Here is a 24,205-nt window from a genome sequence, read left to right on the forward strand (position 1 = left end):
AATTTACCAATTCTTCACCCGAAGCAGTTGATTCTCCAATGCAACGACTCATAGGTATATATTTAATATGTAGGTAATTTGGCAATGCAAATGAGTTTCAATCCTATCATAGTTTCCATTTGAGAGCAATACCGGTAGACAATGTCCGCTCGAAAACCTCTAGCCAAAAAGGTCCTAAAGTTGGTTTGCAATAGCAATAGCAATAGTCACCATTGCTTTCGATCCTAGACCTAGCTAATCTCCAGAACAACATGTGAAAAGGGCATACAAGCATTTTGTAAACAAACCTTTGTAGGCCCTTTTCTCACCAACCGAGGGTCGCCCACGCAAACCACCAATATCATCGGGAAGGGGAAAGTGTCCCCTACCCGGTGATGTTAAAGGTTTGCGTTGGTGTCATATGGGTGGCGAGAAAAGGGCATAAGAAGGTTTGTTTACAAAAAGCTTGTATGCCCTTTTCACATGTTGTTCTGGATCTGTTGTACCACCGCACCGGTACGAGTCAGAAAAGTTAGTACGATGTGGGTTCTGAAACTATACAGGCAGTAGCAAACTTAACGAGTGAGTCCTACCCTTCGCTGTACCAGGTAGGGGAGAAACTTATAGTGAAGGTACCCGAAACGAACCCCAACTTGCTTCAACGTTGAATACACCGTATCTACGACCCCATTGTTTAAAGTTTACCAGAGTGCTTTATCCGTTCAATCAATAATTTAATCCTTCCCTTTTTCTTAATGCCAGAGGTGTTAAATCTACAACATCCAAAAGTGGCAACCTGACCCATCAATTTGTACACAAACTATCGCTTGCGGTTCACCCGAGGGTATCAGAAATTAATTAAAAACCATTTTTTATCAACACCAGCAGCATCCGCTCCAGCAGAAAACATTGACTCGTTGTTGGTAGGGTAGGGTGCTACTTTGTCGTTCCATCGTGCAAAAATCAATTATGCGTCTGCTCCGATACTTTAACCCAAAAGATACAAGATCACATAGTATGAATGTTACGTGCATTGTTCTAAAAAACATAAGAAGCGCTCCTCCTCGAATACATTTTTTTTTTTTATAAAAAAAAAATCCAATCGCGTTTCAATGCGTTTGGATGGGATTGAAACTTGTATGCCGAAATTGGAATCCAGAAGCAGTGTTAGATTTTTAACAATATCTCAACAAGTTTTGACTCTTTACCAAATCCAACGGTACGAATGGAAAGGTAAATAAATTTAGAGGTCATCGTTGACAAAATCATTAATTTTTTTGTCCATACTCGTTGGAAAATGAAACGTGGGTTATGATCAGTAGGCCGGAAATTAGATCATAAACCCTAACTACTACAAGCATGAAACCGACACCTTCCCATGCTGGTGATGATGATAGGTAGCGAGGTGTGTAGGTGTGATAAGACGGGGGTTAGCCGGCTGACATGGGATGCTGCCTCGAGCCATCAGCTGTCGGAATGAAGTCACTTGGAGAAATTGACTTTTTCCACGGGGAGAACCGTGATGGTGGTGGGGAAAATCGAGCGAATAGAAAACTTTAAATCTGTTGTTCCATTTTTTTTTGCTCCACATCGTGGAAGCTACGGAAAGACGCTGAAAATGACCATCTTCACCCTCGTCGTCCTAGTTGTCATCTTCACTACCGGGCAATAAACACAAATGGCTCAATCTCGATGAGTTAATTGCTTTTCCGATAGGAAGAAGTGGCCGTTGGGTGGAAGGGGTTGGTTGGCTAGGCAGCAGCAGCAGCAGCATGAGAGACAGCATTGTTAAAGCAGTTGCTTCGAAATAAATGAATTTCCTGATAAACTTAAATTAATGGCTCTAACTTTTTCCCATAGCTTTGCATAGGGTCGTAAAGTGGATAAACTAGCTATGATGGGTTTTGACGTGCGATGAATCGAGATTGCTGCGTCCATAATTAATTGGAGTTTTAAGATGGATCTAATGCAATGAATATGCTTTCTTGATGAAATTAACCTAATTGGATAGTCATCAGATGGAACTTTCAAGCTGAAGGATAATGGGTAATGGGAAATCAAATAAATATGGAAGCGTGAAAGACTGCAGTCAGTCGGACACTGCGGTGTCAGAAGTGCTCAAGAGGGATAATTTGATTGGAAAAGGTCGTTGTCGATAGATAATTAAAGGGTGATACGGTCAAAATTTGGTCAAGGGAAAACGCGTGTAAATCGGTGAAATCGTTTATTTAAAAAATCAAATTAAATTTCTTTTTCAAGTTCAATTAGTATAAAATTCAGGAAAAATATTCAGTTAGGCTTCCGCTTTTCCAAATCCGAATTGCCGGGCCTTACGCTTGACCCCTGCCATCAGATTTTGTACAGCCACCTTGTCCACCTTCTTCGCCGCAGAAAGCCAGTTTGCCTTGAACTGCTGCTCGCCCTTAGCAGTTTTTTTGGTCTTCTTTAGGTTCCGCTTGACAATAGCCCAGTATTTCTCAATTGGGCGGAGCTCTGGCGTGTTGGGAGGGTTCTTGTTCTTGGGAACCACCTGCACGTTGTTGGCGGCGTACCACTCCATGGCCTTTTTACCGTAATGGCAAGATGCCAAATCCGGCCAAAACAGTACGGAACAACCGTGTTTCTTCAGGAAAGGCAGCAGACGTTTATTCAAACACTCTTTCACGTAAATTTCTTGGTTGACAGTCCCGGAAGCTATGAAAATGCTGCTTTTCAAGCCACAGGTACAGATGGCTTGCCAAACCAGATATTTCTTTGCGAACTTTGACAGTTTCATGTGCTTGAAAACATCTGCTACCTTTCCCCTTCCTTTTGCCGTATAAAACTCCTGTCCCGGAAGCTGCTTGTAGTCGGCTTTGACGTAGGTTTCGTCGTCCATTACCACGCAGTCAAACTTCGTCAGCATCGTCGTGTACAGCCTCCGGGATCGCGCTTTGGCCGTCGTATTTTGTTTATCATCGCGATTTGGAGTCACTACCTTCTTGTAAGTCGATAGTCCGGCTCGTTTTTTGGCTCGATGCACGGTTGTAGACGATACACCCAGCTTATTTGCGGCATCTCGGAGAGAGAGGTTAGGGTTTCGCTTGAAACTACCGGCAACTCTCTTTGTCGTCTCAGCGGCTTCCGGTTTTCGATTTCCCCCCGATCCAGACTTCCTGGCTGTCGACAAACGTTCCCCAAACACTTTAATTACATTTGTAACGGTTGATTTGGCAACTTTTAGCGATTTTGCCAACTTTGCGTGCGAGTAGCTCGGATTTTCGCGATGCGCGAGCAAAATTTTGATACGCTGCTCTTCTTGCTTGGACGGCATTTCGACAACTGAAGAGTGAATTCCAAAATCAAAATAGGAGCAACATTCTACACACACACACCTTCAAAATGAGGGGTATTCAGGTTTTTTAAATGCAAAATTGAAAGAAATACGTCTAGTTGATATTGACCAAATTTTGACCGTATCACCCTTTATTCGTCCCCTGCTGAGATGAATGGATTGATCAAGAAAGGTGCATGGGTCGGTTATAACATTTGTGATTTTTTTAGGGATTGCAAAAGTGCTGAACTATACAGTATTACGGGTGTTTAATAAAATTTTGAAATATTATTTCCAGACCCTGGTCTGAGATCCCGTAATATTTTCAAAAACCTTTTGTCCCTAGCATACTTGAGCATCTTTCGAATTTGGGATCATGGAAACGTTTGTCAACATCATCCGGCATACAGAATGCTTTCACTGAGTTCGAGAACCCTTAAACAATTCAACGTTTCAGAATCATAAAATTATTTATAACCTCCAGAATACTTTAAATGTCATTATTCAGGGAGAGACATAAATCACAAATCTATAAAAAGGTTTAAAAAATTTATTCCTATTGAATTTCAAAAATTACTCCATGATCCAGAATCTTTATTATATCAAAGGTCACGCTTACTTTCCAATTTAATTATTTTAGTATCAAAAGTTATGAAAGTTATGCCTAAATCTCTAGGTCAAAAAATTGCCGAACTTTGTTTTGAAGTCTCAGTATCTTTACGATTTTTCTTAGTCCAAGATCTAGTTTTTTGGTTTTGTTGCCAAAACCGAACCGTGCCAAAAACGAACGGGTACTGTATATTTATATATGTAAAATCACGAGGATTTCTCCAAGAATATGAGAGATCTTGCTCCAAAATAATTTTGTCATGTCCAAGAATATTAAAGATTTTTCTAGTATGTACAGGATATTGAAAACAATACAAATTTAAAAAAAAATGCTTAGCTTAAATTTTAAGAGAATGATCAGGAGCTGATTCGGAATCGATTGAGTGTGGTGGAGCGAAATCGATGATTTGAATCTCTGTAAGAATGGTAAACATCTTCAAAAGTCATCCAGCTAAGCAACCTAAAACTCATGTGTAATAATACTACCATACAATCTCACAACGGATTCGAAACTCAAATGCCACTAGCCAAATATATCCGTAGACCATATAGTTCCACCGTTGTAATGCACCCGTGTACTGAATGGGAATTGTGGGTTCGAATCCCACCGGTGCCCTTAGATTTTTTCGCAAAATTTCGCCTCTCAGTATGTTAAAACTTTCTCATAAACTCACAACTATGATAGTAAATAATCTTAAATTGACCTGCAACAATGAATCATCAGATTTATTTAAAACTGCTGGGTTCCATTCAAGGCGAATGGAAGATTTCCCAATCATTAAATTTCATGGCCTTAGTCAAAAAATTAACTTGAATAATATTTTACCACAGAAAAATAGCCGTAGCTCTTTCTTCCGAATCATCGTACGCGCATTGAACGTGTAATTTTAATATTATTAGTTGCGCAAATCCCCCACCACAGCGCTGGCATCGGACATTATATTAAACTTGTATGCAACATTGTTTTAGACTTGGCAAGCAAGCTTTTTCCGCGAGCTAAAAATGTCGTTAGCTAGTGAGTTAATCACTCACTGTCATCGCGGCAGCAGGTTGTACCTTTGTCGGTCACTCTCTCGGATACAAGGTATTTTGTGCTTTGTTGACTGTCTGCCAGAGTTGAAAAATCTCCATCCATCCATCAAGAGTTCACTGATGAATTTTAGTGATTTTTTTCAGTGTCTGCAGCTCGGCCAACCTTAACTTTGTTAAGACGCTGGATGTTAATGCTGCTGAAATAGAAGCTGCATATCAAATCACAGAGGAGAAAACCCGTCTTCATTAAGTGTAAGTCGGAGGAGTCCATGCTGTATGCACTTAGGAACAATAGTGACGAATTAATTTTCAATTATGTGGCTAGAAAGGCAGTGAAGATTCGTATGTAACCTGCGGGAGGCAACGTATTGAATGTTCGAGTTTACGGTTTGCGACTTGAAATTCCCGGATCGTGATTTAGTGTTAGTGCTGGGGAAGTACGAAAAAGTTAAGCGTGTCGTGCGGGAGAAATTTCCTGTGGAGCTGTGTCTCAACATGCATACCGGTATACGAGGTGTGAATATGGAAATCCTACCCTAGTTTCCTCAATCGGAAGGGGAACATTTTTGTATGACGTGATCAAGGACAAGAGTTTCTTGTGCAAGATGGAGGGCCAATGATGAGTACTGATGAGTAAATTTTGAGCTAAACTGTTTACCTTCGAATAGGTCTAGTATATCTGAACAACTTCACCAAAGACGGGAGCCTTCTATCTAGTTAAGATGTTAAGCTAGGGCAAACAATTAAGTAACACAAGGTTTTACCACAAAATAGGGTTTGTCCATCAGAACAACTTTGATGAAGACTGAAATCTCCTATCTAGTCTATCTGATGGCAAACAATTCAAAATGAATGTCACACTAGCGCTGAATGGTAAGTGAGATATGAGCTGAACTCTTTACCTTAGTCCATCAAAACAACTTTATCCAAACATCTATATATACCATGTAAGGATAAACAATTAAAAATTAATATTACACTAACGCCACCTGTTGAGTGAATTCTGGGCTGAACTTTTTACCTTAGGATAGATCTTGTATATCTGAACATCTTTGACGAAAATAGAAACCTTCTATCTAGTTCATATGATAAATTAGGGCAAACAATTAGAAATTAATGTCACACTAGCGCTGTATGGTGAGTGAATTACGAACTGAACTCTTTACCTCAGAATTGGTTTGTCCATCTGATCAACTTTGCTGAAGACGGAAACCATTTATATGAGCAGGACCTGTGGATAGCGTTATATAATTTGTATTTAAGAAGGCGCAACTTGATCATTTTCGTCTAAGCGCCATCTAGTAAGTAGATTAGGTCATAAACTATCCATAGTTTTGAAAACCTTGTATTCCTGAACATTTTTGCACAGGGAAGCAACATCCTATAGCGGCGCCAATGGTGTAGTGGTAAGCGTGATTACCTCTCAGCCCAGCAGGCCTGGGTTCAATCCCAGTCGGCGCCGTCGGGATGTTCTGAGGCATAAAATCCTATTACGCCTTCACGGGAAGTAAAGCCGTTGGCCCCCGGTTCATGAGTTGATGGGTCGATAGGTAGGGTCCAGGTGTGGGAGCTGCCTCCCTGGCGTCGGTAGCATTGGTGCTCAGCACGGAAAACAAGATCGACGGAAAACAAATCAAGGTAAAAAACATCCTATATGGTTGGAATCTCGTGATACAAACATCTCTAACATCGAAATATGCCACTTCATAGGCATATTTTTACAATGATCCCTACGCTCCGAGAGATCCGGTCACAAAAACCAAATTCTGATTACTTAGACAAAAAGTCTACAAATTTTACTCCCTCTCCTTGGCTAGTTTTTAACCTGGACGTTGGTGGGCGGGCCTAATCTTATGCTTCATAGTGGAGCGTTGGAGACGCTTGGTTTAGGTCCGGCATCATTGGCTCATGCCGTGACATAATAGCGTCATGAGCATGCGATGAGGATTACTGAGCTTCCCCTCTCTGATGAACCATTGCATGAGAGAACCAAAGATCTAGTCTAGCAGTGATAGTATCACACTTGTTATTCCTTTTTTTTAAGAGACGCGTCATAGTACGCTATGACGGGACTGACTATAGGCACTGACGTTGGGTGCGATACTGGCGGGTTTTTCTGCAAATCATTCTTATTTTATTTATTTTTATACAGATTGATTTATTTGGGTTTGCACGAGAATTTGACTATTGAAACATTTCAGAAAGTGCTCCTTCTACTTGCGTGATAAGCTTCCATTGTTGTTTTCATTGATTGAGGTATGAGGTGTGAGCGTAGTTGGAGCATATACTCTATAGAATGTAAAAATCAGCTAGGAAACTAACTTCAAAGTGAAGCGTTTTAGTCACTTGAAGGTGTCACCTGGGACAAACTAATATATAATAAATATAAGTCAAAGTCAAAAACAACTTCAAACACGTTAAATTTTAGATTACATGTAGAAGTGTAGGTACTTAATAAAGCATGGGTTATAATTAATTAGGTAGATTAGAGATTTCAATTATTTATTAAATTAGGCTAATGAGATATCATTATCATCAAACGAACTTAAATAAGAAAATTTAGGCAGCCTAATAACTTTAAGTAGATTTACAAATGAGATAGGATGCGGGGGGTCCGCTTAGGGAGGCAACTAGCCTTTAAAGCAACTGACAACTAGTCTTTTCATTTATTGTCTGATTATTTTGATGGTTGCTTTAAATATCAATTTGGTATATATGTGAAAGGATGAATGGGTGGTAGATGGATTTTCAGTTTCTTTACATTTTACAGCACAAATCTAGTACTATGTGTCATTTCCTCAAAACCCCTCAATAACCGACCTCTCCAATCCCTTTCCATGGCGTTCAAGTGGTCCGCATAGACTTTTTTTTTTGTTCTTTATTTTTGTGATTTTTAGCCGTAGGCTAGTTCATCACATTTGGTAGTAGAAGGTCAGGCTTAGGGCCTGCCTTTAAGGAAACGTTTCAGTCTAACATTAACGTAACGTAAAACTGGCTCTGAAACAACATTTAGAAAAAAAACTTAATGTAAAATGGGAGTTACATTGGGACTGTGGTGAGGAATGGATGCGCGAACAAGGTAGAGCTCCACCGTAAGAGACAGTGCCCCAGTCCGGCAGGGATACCCCAACGGCAGGAAAATAGGAAGGTGGAAGAACACGGACAGCGCAGCCAACGACGAGAGTGCTAGATTTGGTTGTACAGGTGGGCGTCCTTCAAGAAAGCAATCAGCGCAGCCAGTGTCGAGGGGTCGTTGCCAAGTAGCTCCCTGATGTTCTCGGGGAGTCGGTGTTGTTCGCGTAGCCTTTGAAACTCTGAGCAGACACACGGCACGTGTTCCACCGAGACAGGGATGCTGCAGATTGGACAAACCTTGTGGAAGGGTGTCCCACCAAAATTGTGGGAAATCCTCGCATGGCCGGTCCGGAGTCTTGAAATGATCCGTTGGTCCTTGTACTTGTGGCTGTCTAGCCAGGGTCGTACGGTTTCTTTGATCTTTCTCAGGAAAGTGGTCCGCGACTGAAACCATTCCTCCTGCCAGGCTTCCATGATAATATTCGCGATCCAACGCTTGACGTCTAGGAGTGGTACGTTCCTGGTGAAGCGGGGACCAGATGGACCGGACACCGCCAGCCTCATTTCCAGGAACACCGCAGTGCCCGGGAATCCACGTAAAAACGGTTGAGGGTGGGGCATATCGTGTAATGGCTGGTATCCAGGGGTGGCTCGGGGCTTCGGCTTCCAGCGCCTGGATGACGCTGTGTGAGTCCGTTAGCACAAGGATCGGTTGATCTGCAGGAGTGATGGCTGCATCAAGAATAGCAGCGGCTTCTGCTTCCGCATAGACTATTCAGCCATTACCCTTCCTTTATCCTCGGCTTTGGATTGACTTGCGCTCCCATTGCCCCACCAAACGCTGCAAAATGAAATGAAAATGAAACTTAGACTAAAAGTCTACAAATTTTACTTTGCAAAACATTTGAAAATTCAGAAATCCATTGAAATTTAGTTAAACTATGGCAATTTAAATTCGGGGTCAAATTGACCCCAGGGTACAGATAACGTGAGTATTTCAATAAAAAAAAATCTAATACCTATTTGTTCAAATTTCTTGGAGCAGATTTCATCTAGTATTATTATGCTCTAGTGGACGCACCTAGTCACGACAGAATTAGTTACAGTTTTCAAAGAGGCTTTTAGTCAAATTGACCCCAAGGTTCAGACAAAGGGTTAAAATTAAAGATCCTGGACATGGAGAAATTTACAAGATTAAGGAAGATGCAAAATTTCCATTTTTTTTTAAACTTGCAAATATATTTGAATACTTGCTGAATTTGAAATTGAAATGCTGAACTTTAAAATGTGTTTAAGATTGTGATCTTTTAATTCTGGGATTCTGCGACTCGATTCTTTTAATTCTGGGATTCTGAGACATCGATTTTTTTTTAAAGATCTTGGATTTCGAAGTCAAAACTTTAAGGCTTAGATTTTTTATGAAATCTTAGACTTAGTAAACTTAAGCAAATGTTAACCTTCAACTTTTAATGGACAACATAGATGCATTATTTACATTGACGGCAAGATTTGAGATCGATCCATAGTTCTGAAACGTAATGTTTTGTTACAAGTTCTCAACATCAGTTAGATTAACTTTGACATAAAGTAATGTGAATAAATTTTGCATTTCTGAATTTCAAATCCAATATAAAAGATTAATGTGTAAGCATCTTAATCATTCTGTACTGGTTGATTATGATGTTGTTGATGATAGTGGTCTAGAACTCATTGTAGCACGGTAACTAGTCCGATAGCTGTGGGCTCTCCTCACTGTTGAACTTGATCAAGCTTAATAACCTCTGATTGTCATCAGCAAATCGCTGAATGAAGGGCCAAAAACGAAGGGATGGATTAATAGGCAGTTCGCCTATCAATTCCCTTGAGACAGTTAAGAATCTCCTTCCAACAACTTGATCAGCCAATCGGTCAGAAACCGAGCTATCCAAAAGGAAGAAGCCCCAATAAATGCGGAGAATAGACTCGCTCTTTATCTACGAATTGTAAGCAACAGGGAGTTGACAGCTTCACTCTCCCCATCCACACCGCTTCAAATGGATTGCTCTGATGCTGCTTCTCATCCAGAATTTTTGATTAACAGTAATATGTAATATAATAATCAGATAATTCGAACCATAACATCTACAAAAATATGCGAGTCGATTTAAATCTGCCAAATCTGCATATTAAACATATTAATTTTAAAGAAGAATCAGTTCTTGAATCACGGAAATGCTCTTAACAAACGAATGATTTCTGCTCTCAGGCTATTTATCCAGCCATGCTATAGCGTAGAGCTCATGACAGGATGACCAGTGAGTTTTCACTTTGAAAGTCTAGGATTTTTCGGTTCAAATCACAAAAATTTCCCGGTTGTTAATTTTCAACAAAAGCAAAAATAAATAAAAAGCAAAAGCAAATAACATGATCAAATACTTCTTCAATATTAACAAAATTAGAGGAAACTTCTTATAAAGTAGAAAGTAAAATTCAACTAAATAGGTTGCTTTCTTATATTCAAAAACGAATCATCAATCTTTATGTTTTGATTTATTAAATACGTTGTACAGTAGGGTCAATTTAATAAACCCCTTCTCCCCACAGCACTTTCGATTTGCACTGAGGTCCCCAACAACTGGGCAAAATTTGAACGAATTTGGTTACGATTTGGATTTGCGGGAGAGCTTTATGATTTGTAATTCTGTACTGGTTGGTTATCACACTTAAACATGTGTTGCTATTAATAATGAAAAACTGGAAGAATTCTTAAAAACCTGGAAGATTTCAAACTGTTAATGTATGACTGGATGCGTAAAAAAAAAAATCTGGAAGAATCGAGCTTTTAAACTTGGCTGTTGGTGGAAGTGGTGGAGTGAAAAAGGTGATTTCCCTATAACAGATTTCAGATTTCAGTACCTAGAACCAGGGTGCCTTCCATTCATTTTGACTAAAAAAATGTTTTAGAAAATTATTGAATAATAAGATATTATGGTGGTATTTTGTATGTGTAAGGAACAAGAAAAGATTTTAAAGTTTGTGTTTGACACATAAAACCTGCAAATTTAGCTTTGACAGAGCCACAATGAGCGATTTTCTGATCGCCTCTTCGCGAAGAGTGAAGAGCGAAGAGTGGGTGAGATAAATGACAAAATCGCTTATTGCCACTCTCATGCAGCAACATTGGCTGGTATTATGTGTCAAACACAAACTCCACAATCTTTTCTTGTTGCTTACACAAACAAAATATTATAATAATATCTTATTATTCCATAATTTCATAAAACATTTTTATAGCCAAAATGAATGGAAGGAACCCTGCCTAGAACTGAAACAACCGGACGGTACCTCTATTTATGTTTTTAGATTCGAGTTGCAAATCCCTCCTTTTTTACATGCTCAGAACAAAACATACTTTCTAAGCTCCTAATTTCGCTAAAATAGGTGCAGAATTGTACACCTTATTTTTATTGATGTACGACTACTACTTTGTGGACTATACTGGGGCGCAAAACAAAAAGTGTGACGAAATAGTGTCAGGTTTTGAACGCTTATAACATGGTCATTTATGAATGAAATTAATTTTTAATTACACCATTTTGATCAGATTTAACTTAAGATTAGTTTGGTATACATATAATACCGGTACCGTGCTGCCGTGAGATGACAATGTAGCGTAAATCCATTTAGTAAATATTTTAGAAAATAGATATTTTTGTGTAACCTTGCAATGATTAACAAAATTTGCAAAAATATTGCTGGATGTCTCCAATATGAAACGAACATAAAAACATGAACCTTGACGTTTAAAATAGCTCAAAATAGCTTATAATTTTTAAAGTTTAGAAAAAGTAAAACATTTTCACTGTTTCTCCGAAAATAGTTGGCTTACGTCACTTTGCCTCCATGTTTCAAAGTCAAATTTTGTAAAGTTTGAAGTGTTTTTGGGTGTCATTTAGGATCCAGAACTCTAATATGGTCAAAAGTGAAAATTCACCATAGTGGCGCTTACGTGACTCTGGCATCTCCCGGCAGCGTGGACCCCCGCTAATCTGAACGACACTTCACGCATATTAACGGGGTTCATTTTTAATTTGAACTTCTAGTATCCCTATAAGAATCCAAAAAAACGTGTTTCTGGTAGCCTTATTTGCCAACTAGATTCTGCGTTCCGTTTCACAATGAGCTAAATGACATTTGAGATTAAAAACAGTCAGATTACCGGGGGTCCATTTTCCCCTGACTCGTTCACATTTGAATGTGTCACGGCACGAGAAATGGACTCGACACCGGATTGACGCCCCCTCCCGAAAGTTGCAGCCGACCAGGCCGCTGAAACCATGTATCAGTCCCGGTAGCAAAAAAAGCTGCTGAGTTGGCGTCATCATCATTCATTGCTGGGTTGGGTTGTGGCTGACGATTCTAAAACTATGAGAGTGACATTATCCTCGAATCTCGGCGCTCCTCCGGCAGTCGCTAGTCGAATCGGATCAGTCGTAACAATGATAAAATTGGTCGTCATCGCCGTTGAGGGATGTGGAATATATTGCTGACATCGTCGAAATCAATGTGGGTTGTGTCTGTCATCTTCTCGGTGGAGTAATTTTCCACTTTCCACCCTCATGCTCCCGGTTCCAGAGTACATTATTTAAAAAGATTGAAAAAATCGATAGATTCCAGGTAAATGCTACTGAAATAGTTATGCGGGGTACACAAGAATGGTTTGTCATCCGACAATCAGCAGTAATCACAAAGGATTGGATAAAATCTTAACTCGGATTACGGAAATTGAAATTTCAGCTATCACACAGACAGGACTGAACTGCTCGCTCGGGTTTCTTTGAAAAGTGCTTTGCACGTTTTGAGATCATCCTTGGTTCTGACGGAGAGAGGACGCATTCATGACACGGTGCACATTGTGTGAGTGTACCTTGGCTTACATTTCCATCCGGCTGTGCTTTCAGCTTGAGAGCATAGTAGGTTAGGTGGGTACTACTTCTACTTGTTCCACTTTGTGACACATGACAGACAAAAAGGTCACTTCTATCCCCAAGATATAAGATGCACAAAGTGCATATGGTCAGACTGGAGTCAGGAGACCATGCATGCGAAATCAAAATTGCTCTACCTTCCACAAGTAGGTATTCGTATCCAAGGGGGTTCTGGTGAAAAGTTTGAATTTGGAACCATCAGCATAGCTGATGGCACGCTGAAGTGTCAAATTATTAGCATAGCCTAAAGCAACCAGCTGTTGGAAGATTCATGATTGCGTGATGCTTGTCAGTTTGTAAAATCGACCACTCAAGCAGTCTATCAATTAGAATTTCATTTCCGCACCCGGATTCTGCTATGCCTCAAGGCTTCTAATGGTTTCGTGCAAGACCACTGTAGCTAGCAGCAAATAAAGCGGAACGGATTCTAAAAAAACGAGTAAATCAATCTCACTGCTGACCGACTGAGTTGAGCTGGTGGCTTGCTTGGGTTCGTTCTACCGAAAAAAATCTGCCGGAATTGTTCAGCCTACTTTTCTGAGGATAAAAAACCAAACGAAAAGCGGCTGTGGATCAAATTAAACGGATGGTGGATATTTGTCTTGCTGCTCTGGTGGGTCCATTTACCGAAAAAAGGGTTTCGCTAGAGTGGCCGACTTATTGCCGGTCAATTTGAGCCATCTTTGTGATTCTGTTTGACGTGAGTTTTCCGCTTCCCAAGAAAAAATAAAGTAGAAAGGATGGCTTGGTTTAACTTCTTTTGAAGTAGATGGTTTTTTTTCTTTGATTCGGTAATTCATTACTTTGAGTGATCATTGGGAATAGACTAATCCCAACAGTAAAACAGGGCTTAGTGTCTTTCAATTGCCTTCCGAAATTGGCTATAATTCCTATTAATCTTCCCCTCGAGTACTGTTCTCTTCGTTAGCGCCAAGCTCGCCCACGGCCCACGGGCAGAACAACAACAAATGCTCCCCCAACAATTTATCAACCGATATCACAATTTTCCGAGAATCCTATAACAACCTACTGGACTAACCCAAAGCGAATTCGGGATTAGTGCGCCAAGACACGCATTAAATGATCTTCCATTTGCTGGATTCTTACTCGAAGAAAAATTGGCATGGCGACGTGGTAGGTAATGATCAAGCAAAACATCGTTTACTTTCCTGTATCTTATTGGTTTTCTCAAGCAAAACAAATAATGCTCGGCAATAATGTAATACTACGTCGTATTGTTGGGAGGATATTGATTCGTTTGTCTGTTCGATTTTTTTTTCTCGAAGGAAAAGGGAGGGCGTGATTTCTTTTCTTATTTGCCGCGTGCAGATGTGCCAGAACAAAGAAAGCTATCGAGGATGTTGTCTGTCGTTTTCCCCTTCTTGTAACGAAGCCAACCGAAATGGAACGCAGATATGAATGGATGGCGGAATATAAGTACTTATCTAGCTGTGTGATGGTTGGAATCTGGTGTCAGCACATTATTTAAGGAATCTAGAAAAAAATATTCTGGGCACGTGTCGGTTCAGGGTGAAGATTTTTTAACGATTTTGTTATTTTTATTTCGATAAGGAGATGTGAAAAATCTCCCTCCAACAATATGATCCAACAAAACGAATAACGAAATTCGCAATTCGTGTTGAGTTTCCACAGGATGGTTTGTTTGAGAAGAGCGCGTCAAATTAATTGCAACTGTTGGAGTAAAATGTAACTACCTAAGATGACAGTAAACATTCCCTCCTAGACTCCGGTTAGCACTAGACCTGTGCGCCGATCAAAATATTTTCGGCGGCGGCGTGATATGTTATTTTCTGCCGGCGGCGGCGGCGTGGCGGCGTCACGCCGTTTGCTTTCGGTGGCGGCGGCGTGGCGGCGTTGGTCGGCGTGAGTTTATTTTTAATGATTTAGAAAAAAAATACATTCCAAACCATTCGCACATGGACAAAAAATGCTACCCAGAGTTGAGTTCATATTACTAAAAATCGCTAAAACGTAGGTCACTTATAGTTTGAGCAAATTTTCTGACACTTTCCCGGGGAAAACTTTTGATGATGATAATGGTCCCACCGCTTACCCCTACAAAGGTTTGAGCTGGACGATTTATCTTTACGATAATTAAATATGGCATTTTAAGCAGGTTAGCAAACAAAATTGAACTGGTTACAGTTACTGATATAAATTCCCTCTAGAGTTTACAGTTGTTTTACAGCGATATAAATGTTGAAAAGCTCAGGCGTACACCTCTTAGTTCACCTTTTTGTCGTCCTAAAATATTCATAAGTATTACAAGCAATCATGAGTTAATGAACAATGCCCCGTAACGTGGGTAGATCACCTTTTCGTGGTACGTTACGGGATGTAAGATCTACCACGGATTCCTAGTCCTGACTACTTCAAACTAGGGATACAGGATTTTTCAGTAATCCAAGGAGCACATCTTAGTCCTTGTTACTTTTTATGCCTTGTTGATAGTGACAAGACTCGGCTTTGTCTACCGAGGATGATCTTGAAATAAGGAAAAAATGAGTTAGTTAGTCTTCATCTATGTGATTCCTAATCTTCTATTCGTTGTTTCCTAGTTTGAAGTGGTTGAGACTAGGGTTCTGATGCATGGTCATTATCGGTGTCATACCTTAATTTTGTTGCTAAGGAATCCAATTTTGACTGACAAAGGGACGCGCCTTTGGAGGGTGTTTTAACACTCCGAAGGGTATAAATAGCGGGACCTTTCAATTAGAGTCGGATCCTTGCAAAAAATGCAAGAGTGGCAACTGTAAAAAAATCGAATACTTCATCATTTCTCAATATTGATGGAGTAATACGACATGCACTAAACTAAGGACATGGGATATACTACAATTGATCAATTTACTGGTCGCAGTAGTGTTAGGTCCCGAACAGAGGAAAAAAATAATAATGAGCAATCAACAAAGCCTCCTATAACACTAGCAACCCCGCAATCTGATGCTATCATAATTTTTAGCAATGTCAGGAATGCTCATGAACCCCCAACATTTGCCAGAAAACTTACTACTAACTCAAGGTATCTTCCAACTAAGCTTCAATATTGCATTGAAGGCTGAGGCTCAAACATAATATGTCAATTTATAAAAAATCACTGGATAACTGTTCAAACGACAGATTTAACGTATGAAATACAGTGTCTTTTAAATTCTGTGTTGCTGAACGTCTAGGCATCGAATTGAAAACATTTATTCCTTTAAAAACAATGAATTTTGTGAAGCACAAGTTAAGAAATGAGGTGTTCTTATTTCAACCACGTTTCTAGTATTACATCTATGAAAGTCACTTCGTCTTTCAATTCGATCACACAAATATCGAGACAGCAAACCGTTAACTACTTTAAAAATGAACACCATAGTCAAATTTACATCAAAGTTGAGGAAGTGAATCTATTACATCTCAATATCCAGCGCATTATATTATTCTGCAAGCGCTGTAATATCGATATTTGTGTTTAATTGGCCAGAAATAAAATGGAAGGGCAAAAGTCTAGATGAGGAGATGATTGATTTGTATAGTTGTATCAACAATCAATACGAAACTAACGATTGTAAATTGGCTCACCACTTGACTAGCCTATTGGTCCCAAGCAAATCGACTAACGTAGCCCATTCCAGTGTAAATTCCAGTACTACACTATGTTTGTTTTGATTCGCTATGAAAGTTTGTCAGATTAAATGAGGGGTTCGTGGATTTTCCAATGTTTTGAGGGGTGCATCGATTAGCTTGAGACCGAAGATAGTACCAGAGCTGAGCCAAAAAGTTGAGCTCGTTTCTTCGGGACCTTGTCGTCTTAGAGTTACCTCTATGGTTGTATTTTACTGGCAATAGTTAAATCGTTTTTCAGTCGACATAGAATTCCATACTTCTTGGCAATTTTCTTGATGACATTGTCAATGTGAGAGTTGAACTTAAGTGTGTCATCAATAATGACGCCAAGATATTTAATCTCCCGAACGGGATCAACATTCTCATCATCAATTACAACAGAGACGTTCTCATTTACTCGATTCCGCGAAATTACCATAAATTTAGAGAACGCAAATCTTCACTCGAGTGTTAAACGGCATCATCGTAATCCTCAGCTGCAACAAGAGCTGCAAAGGATAACACAGTATCATCCTCGGTATCGTCTGCAAAAAGATTAATGTCACAAAATCGTAAAACACGTCCCAAGTCATTAATATACATAATAAATAATAGGAGCCTTAATACACTTCCCTGGGGCACTCCAAGGTTATTCCCCTACGCGATTGGAAACAGAATAATTAAAAACAGTCCGTTGAGTTCTGTCAGACAAATAGCTTTCAAAACATTTATATGCAGTGCTCGTAATTCCAAAGCGCTTGAATGATCTTAACAATAAGGGCCTAGAAATTGTTTCAAAAGCACGTTTAAGATAAAAAAAAAATAAACAACAAAAATTGTATCTTTACACTCCAAGCTATTTTTTCACTTCATTAATACCTTATTCAAAGTGGTTTCACAAAAATGACCTTCCCGATATCCCGATTGTTCTGGTATCAAAAAACTATTACTATTTAAATACTCCAACAGCTGGTAAGAGATGAACTAGCCTATGGCTAAAAATCTCTCTAATAAAGAAAAAAAAAAATCCAACAGCTGGCCTTCAACAACAAGTTCTAAAATTTTCTCTTCTGTGTGCAACGTGTTGATTGGACGAAACTCTTCGGCTTTAATCGTTCCAGCAACTTTTTGAATAGGAACCACTAAGGATTCCTTCCAAATTTGTGGCACATGTCCAGTTTGCAATGATTCATTAATAAGGTCCAGCAAGATGTGGCCAATGATATGAAAGCAATCTAGCATTTACATTGTCTACTCCGGCCGATTTTCCTAATGAAAAACAAATAACTCTAAGTTCATCAAATGTAATTGGGTGAAAACCTTCAAATCTACAACTACTAGTAACTTGAAATTTTATTTCGTCAGTCTCATCGACCAATTCAATGGATTGATTAATCAATGAAGCACGGTCGACAAAATAATCATTAAATTTAGATGCAATTACTTGTTCTGACTGTTCTAATATGCCATTAAAAGTTATGCACCTCGGTTTGAAATTACAAGGTTTTAATAAAGATTTAAAAAAATTCCATAGCTCTTTGCCGTAGTTCAATCTTCCTTTGAACATATTCACAACGAGTTTTCTTTATCGATTGTGAATACTTATTACGCGCGATTGTGTACCTATTACAATGATTGTCATTATTTGATCTACAAAACTTTTTGTACAATTTGTCCCTTTTCCGTTTAAGACGCAAAAGATCCAAATTGTACCAGCTGTTCGAGTTTTTCAAAGAAACAAACTTTTGCTCAACTAGTTGATTGGTACACGTTTTCAAAGCGTTATTAAGAACAGCTGTAGATTCATCTAAGTTACCGGCCGCGAATGGAAAATCCAGGCTTCTCTCAACAAGATTCGAAACAGCTTGCTTCGAATATTTCCTCCAGCACTTCAATTTTACAAAATTATCGGTATCGTTAACATGGTCTAAGACATTAATCACTAAAGTCTCATGATCGGTTATTTTCAAATCAGTATCCGTAACTGAACAAATGGAATCAAAATTGGAATAAACGTGGTCAATTAAAGTTCTACTGTGCCTGGAAATACGCGTATACTCATTTACCGTTTGCTTTAAATTAAAAAACTCAGCTAAACGCTTCAAATGATTCGAATTATGGTTATCACGCCAATTAATATTAAAATCACCAGCGAATATATTTAATTTACTAGAATCAAGGAATGTCTCAAACTTGTCAGTTCTCTAAAACTTCAACAAAACGCTGTTCACTAGAACTGGGAGAATGATACAAAACACCATAATTACCCATCTTCATGCCACGTACAACTGTAATGCCCAAGAACCAGTTGCCATCAATAACTTCGTTGGTACGAAGGTTGAATTGAACTGATTCTTTGACATAAATAGCAACACCGCCAGTGTGTCTAGAATGTGATAAACAAGCAGCAACAATATATCCCGGAATACTATACTGATCAAAAGTTTCAGTTTCTACAATATGAGTTTCAGGTAATAAAACTAAAGCAGTTTGTTGACAACCCCGCAATATTAAAATAAAATAAAAAAATCGAATATGGGGAAAAATTAAGAAAATTTTACACATGTTAGAAGTGTACTAGTAGACAGACTAAAACCACTATCAGTTTTTCTCATATTCGAAAAGTTTTCCTCGGAAAAGCGTCGGAAAGTTTACTCATGCTATGTGTAACCTATGTTTTCGCGAATTTGAGTAACTCTTACTCAATTTTGAGCCGTTCTCATTGGCGGTGCAAGCGGAATTTGATTAGAAAAATATGTCAAGTGCTTGTTGTTGAAGTCGTTTGGCAAAGTGTTACAACCCTTTTATTAAGCATAAGAAAGGTACGTTATCCACCCCCACATTAAAAATCAATCTGTTGCATACGTAACATTTGAATGGGCCCTAGGAATTCCTTCACGTCCTGCATTTATTGAGCATTACTCGTTATTAATATGTTGATAGCGATAAATGATATGCTTGTATTACTCTGATACATATTTGAATGTACACGCATTGTAGTTATATAACTTTTTGTTTATGTATTTGAAGATGATGTATTTCGGATATACGTTGAATCCCGCACAACTTGAACCTGAAAGAGATTAAAAAAAAAGCTCAAATATCAACGTGTTGTTAATAAAAGTCTCTTATTCACATTTATGTAAATCCAATCCGAATGATTCATTCCTGTGTGCTAGATCGAGAAAGTGCGAAAAAACGTCAAAAAACTAAATGACAATCGCTGCACCACACACAAGTTCTAATTTCAACGCGTTCAAGATGCATTTTGCCGAAAAGGTGCTACGGATTTTTCATCGGCGTGACATAAATTTATTCGGCGGCGTGAAAGATTTTACTGCGGCGGCGCGCCGGCTCAATTTCATCGGCGGCGGCGGCGTATGAAAATCGTCGGCGGCGGCGGCGTGGCGCGGCGGCGCACAGGTCTAGTTAGCACTCCACTCCATTGTCAACTTCAATGATGCCCTGATGTTTCCTCACATTCCAGCATTTTTTTTTTAATTTACAGGATAAATTTATATATAATTATGCAATATTTAATGGAAATACAATATATGTATAGGGATATACAAAATATGTAAAATAAATAAATATATCAAAATACAATAACCTAGATTTCAATGTATTGTAAATCCTTTTTACACCAAGGGGTAAGTCACTTAGCACATTGTGCCGAAATTAGATTCGGCACAACTTGGGCACATCCATCGGCATCCATCCACAGAAGTCTATTCATCATCCTCTATAGTCGGTCTTCAACAATGTTCCCCACCGGTTCCAACTCATTCCGGCCGCTGATAGACCGTTACTTTCGCACCACGAAAGGCTAGGTTTCTGGCCTGCCTTTGAGGGCATTATAAAATCCTAAAACGCAGGACTTTTATTATTTTGAGAACACAAAACACCAAAATTTCGCACACCCGCCACTTCCAGCGTCATCCTCAATCCGATTTATCATTGCGATTTCAAACCAAAACATGCAAGGGGTCAGAAATACCGGGTTTCCGGGATGGGTATTTTACAACCAATCGCAGCTTGCTCTATGACCGGCACAACCGGCACACTTGGGGCACACTAACAAAAAAGATGACCCAAGATTATTGTGCGGAGTGACCTACCCCTTGGATTCCAGGGATTCTCCTCAAACCTACTCTGTTATTTACCTCAGAATTCATTCACCAGGAATCAGAAGGAATCAGAACTTCCCAGGAAGTAATCTTTGGATTTTTCATGAATCTCTTCTCATAACTCTATTTGAATACTCCTCAGAATTGCTTATCCCCAGTATTCCCTTTATGGGAATCGAGATATTCGCAAAACATCCTCATTATTTTTTTTAATAAAGCTACAAATAAAAGATGCATGTGACAAATTTGTTATGAGTTCTACAGTCTTGAAGATTAATCTTTGTCTGAGATCTTTTCGTGATCTGAATAGGTTAAGATCAAATTTTCTAAAATAAATGCTATTCCATTTTTTTCTACCCAAAAATCAACCATTTAGGTCAATACCGATCGTTAGTTTAAAATAATTCTATAATTCTGTTAGTCAAAAAAAAAAATAGACTTTGAAAAGCTTTCGATATTTAACCATGTAAATAAATTTAGAACTTGAATTATTCTCTGCGGTCTTAAGGGATTCTTCAAGCGAATTTTACTGGTAGCCTGTGAATTTAATCGAATCTCTCTAAAATTCTACAAAGTTTCCTGAAATTCTTCGAAGGTTCTTGTACCTCCATAATTAAAAAAAAAAACTACAAGGGACAGCCCTGTGGGGTTGTACGCAATGGTGACGTAGGGCTACGTGGTCTTTTATAATAAATCTTATTTGTTCACTGCAGCAGGAGCTTGTGTTTAGAAATAGGAATTTGAGCGGGATTCGCTCTGTTTATGCTCTTTAGTATGACGCGCTTGACATAGATGGCATACAGCAATTAGTGTCAAAAAGCACAGTGAAGGATACATTTATTCATACAAACAGTCCGCCATTACCGAGCATAGCAAGCTGGATAGCGGTGTGACTTTTTCCTCCTTCTATGGATGATCATGTGGCCTGCAACTCGCTGCTTGCAGGCAACCTTCCGTTGTGTACTGGAGAACAATGTTCAATGCCACGTGCCAACGACCGGACCCCACCACATACGGTGATTGGAACTGAATCCGATCAGCGGTTGAGGTCAGCCTTGATAGCTAGCTGTTTGCGGGGAGCCTTTCGTTGTGTACCGGAGAACACCACCACTCACCATGCTTCTTCTTCTTCTTCCTCGAATTTCAAGCACTCACAATGCTTCTTCTTCTTCCTCCTCTCTTTTCAAGCTTATTGCGTATGGCATATTAGCTTATTGCGTGCTCTCAACTTAGTGTTCCAGATGCACTTTCACAGTTATTAATTGAGAGCTTTCGATGCCTGTACCATTTTTGCATTCGTATAATTGTGTGGCAAGTACAATCATACTCTATGCCCAGGGAAGTCGAGAAATTTTCCAACCCGAAGCATGGTCTTGCTTTGTAGCTGTGCCTTTACCGACTGAGCTAAGTAAGGTCCCGCACTCACCACGCGCTGATAGAATAAACACCGTTGGGTGAGACCGGATGGAATGCAACTTTGAAATCTGTGTTAGGGAATTCGCTTTTTGCAGGCAATCGGTGATTATTTTAATTATCATAGCAAAAGTTGCACCTTCGTGCAATTTTCAATAGTGACATTTTGAAAAATGATAAAGTCTTAAATTCAACAGATGCGTAGGTGATAAAATCATTGAAATCGGTTCAGGGGCAGCTGAGTTATTAACGTTCAAAATGTTTCATAATTTTGTGACATGTTCCATTTTCGGTTTTCACAAAGTGTACCCCCATATAGAAATCACAGACGTAGTCCTACGTCAAAAAAATTTAAACTCAGTTTTATGACCTCAGCTCCATGAACATCTTTACAATCCATTGAACTGATCCGAAATTCCCTGGGCCTCGTTGGAATTCTTTGAACTTGTGGGGAGTTCCGTGAACTCCTGAGAAAGTCCGTGAAGTCACCGATCAGGTGACTGAGATATTTCCACAGCTTATGCACACCACAACTGAATTTCTACCATGTTTGCTGAACTTCCGGGAGGACCCTGAACTTTACAAACAAATTTTCTGAAGGAAACAAAGTTTCCCAAACTTTCAGAAAGTTCATTGAGTTTTTTGAAATAAGGTCTCTGAAAAACGGCTACGAAGATCCTGAACAATGCATTACGTCCTAAGTAACATCGATCGATTCTTTCCATCGACTTTCTCTTTCGTTAAAATCTTGGATACAGAACCATTTCTTGTCGTATTTGTCGTACTGAAGCTAGATAATCGATCATCGAGATCATCGATCGGTGTGCTGAAAAGAGCTGGGAATGTCTTAACATGGCCGTGAGGATACAAAGAGAAGGTTGTCGAAAAGAAACTGTTTATGTTGCTTAGGACCTAATGCAATGTTCAGCTTTATTTTCACCAAAGAATTGTTACACCGAAAGAAACAGCTAGTCATCCATGATTTATTAATTTTACCGCAGCAAACGTGGCTCACGTCAACGATCTGGAAAGCTCTCAGGAACGTATGAAAACAACGATGCAGGAAGTGGATCAAACCGTCGGAAGCCTGGAAGCGAAAATCGTCGCCTGCCGTATTCGTAATCCACTTGAACCGATCCCATTAGAACTGTTTTCGGAATTTTGCGGGGATTGGTCCGAAAAGTACAAAATTGCAACGGAAACAGCATGCTTCCAGCTGCGGAAGGCCAACCCGGAGTTCCAGGTCAAGCAGGTCGGTAACGATAGCCTAATCGGGGATCACGACCATCTTGGCGTTCAGAGGATGAGAAGAGAGATGATGTGGGATGGTACAGGGGAGAAGATCCAGCTGGTGGAGTTGATGCAGCAGTACGGGACGGTTGGAGCGAATTGTGCCATGCTGGAGAAGAACCTGGAGACGTTGGAGGAAAATATCGAATTGACGGAGAGGGAGATCATGGAGCTGGATTCCATTAACCGAGCCTTGTGGGAAATAAAGAAGCGATACAGGGTGCCGAGCGTTTTAGAAATTGCTCAGAAAATTGAAGAACTGGAGCTAGCGGAGAAACAGCGTGTCGGTGCTGGTAAGGATAAGTAAAGTAGCTTGGATGTTTTAGAAATGGTACTTTACACAAATTAAGAAACTTTATCACACAAAAATCTATAACTGTTAAATTGTGTCTTTTTTTTTACATTCCCCTTAGATCCGTTTTGAATCGAGTTTGTCAAAACGGCCAACTACAACCACTAAGCGACTGAATTCAATTGACTCATAGCATTTTCTTTCCATACGAAATTTACACATATTTGAAAAAAAAAACTGCTGTTACTCATTAGCTATGAGTAACTGCAGTTTTTTTCTCCAAATATGAGTAAATTTTGTATGGAAGAAAAATGCTCTGAGTCCATTTAATTCAGTTGCTGAGTTGTTGCAGTTGGCTGTTCAAAATGTTCTAATGGTGGTAAGATCCTGTAAGCTCCAAATCGGATTAAATTTTAATACTGTCCCTGTTTGGACGCTGAGCAAAACGTTTGCTTAAAGTCGTGTTTATTAAATCTGATGTGGACATCGAGAAAGC

This window comes from Ochlerotatus camptorhynchus, unplaced genomic scaffold, assembly GCF_037179485.1.
Source record: "Ochlerotatus camptorhynchus isolate MF236.1 unplaced genomic scaffold, CSIRO-AGI_Acam_v1.1 ptg000577l, whole genome shotgun sequence".
Taxonomy (NCBI): domain Eukaryota; kingdom Metazoa; phylum Arthropoda; class Insecta; order Diptera; family Culicidae; genus Ochlerotatus; species Ochlerotatus camptorhynchus.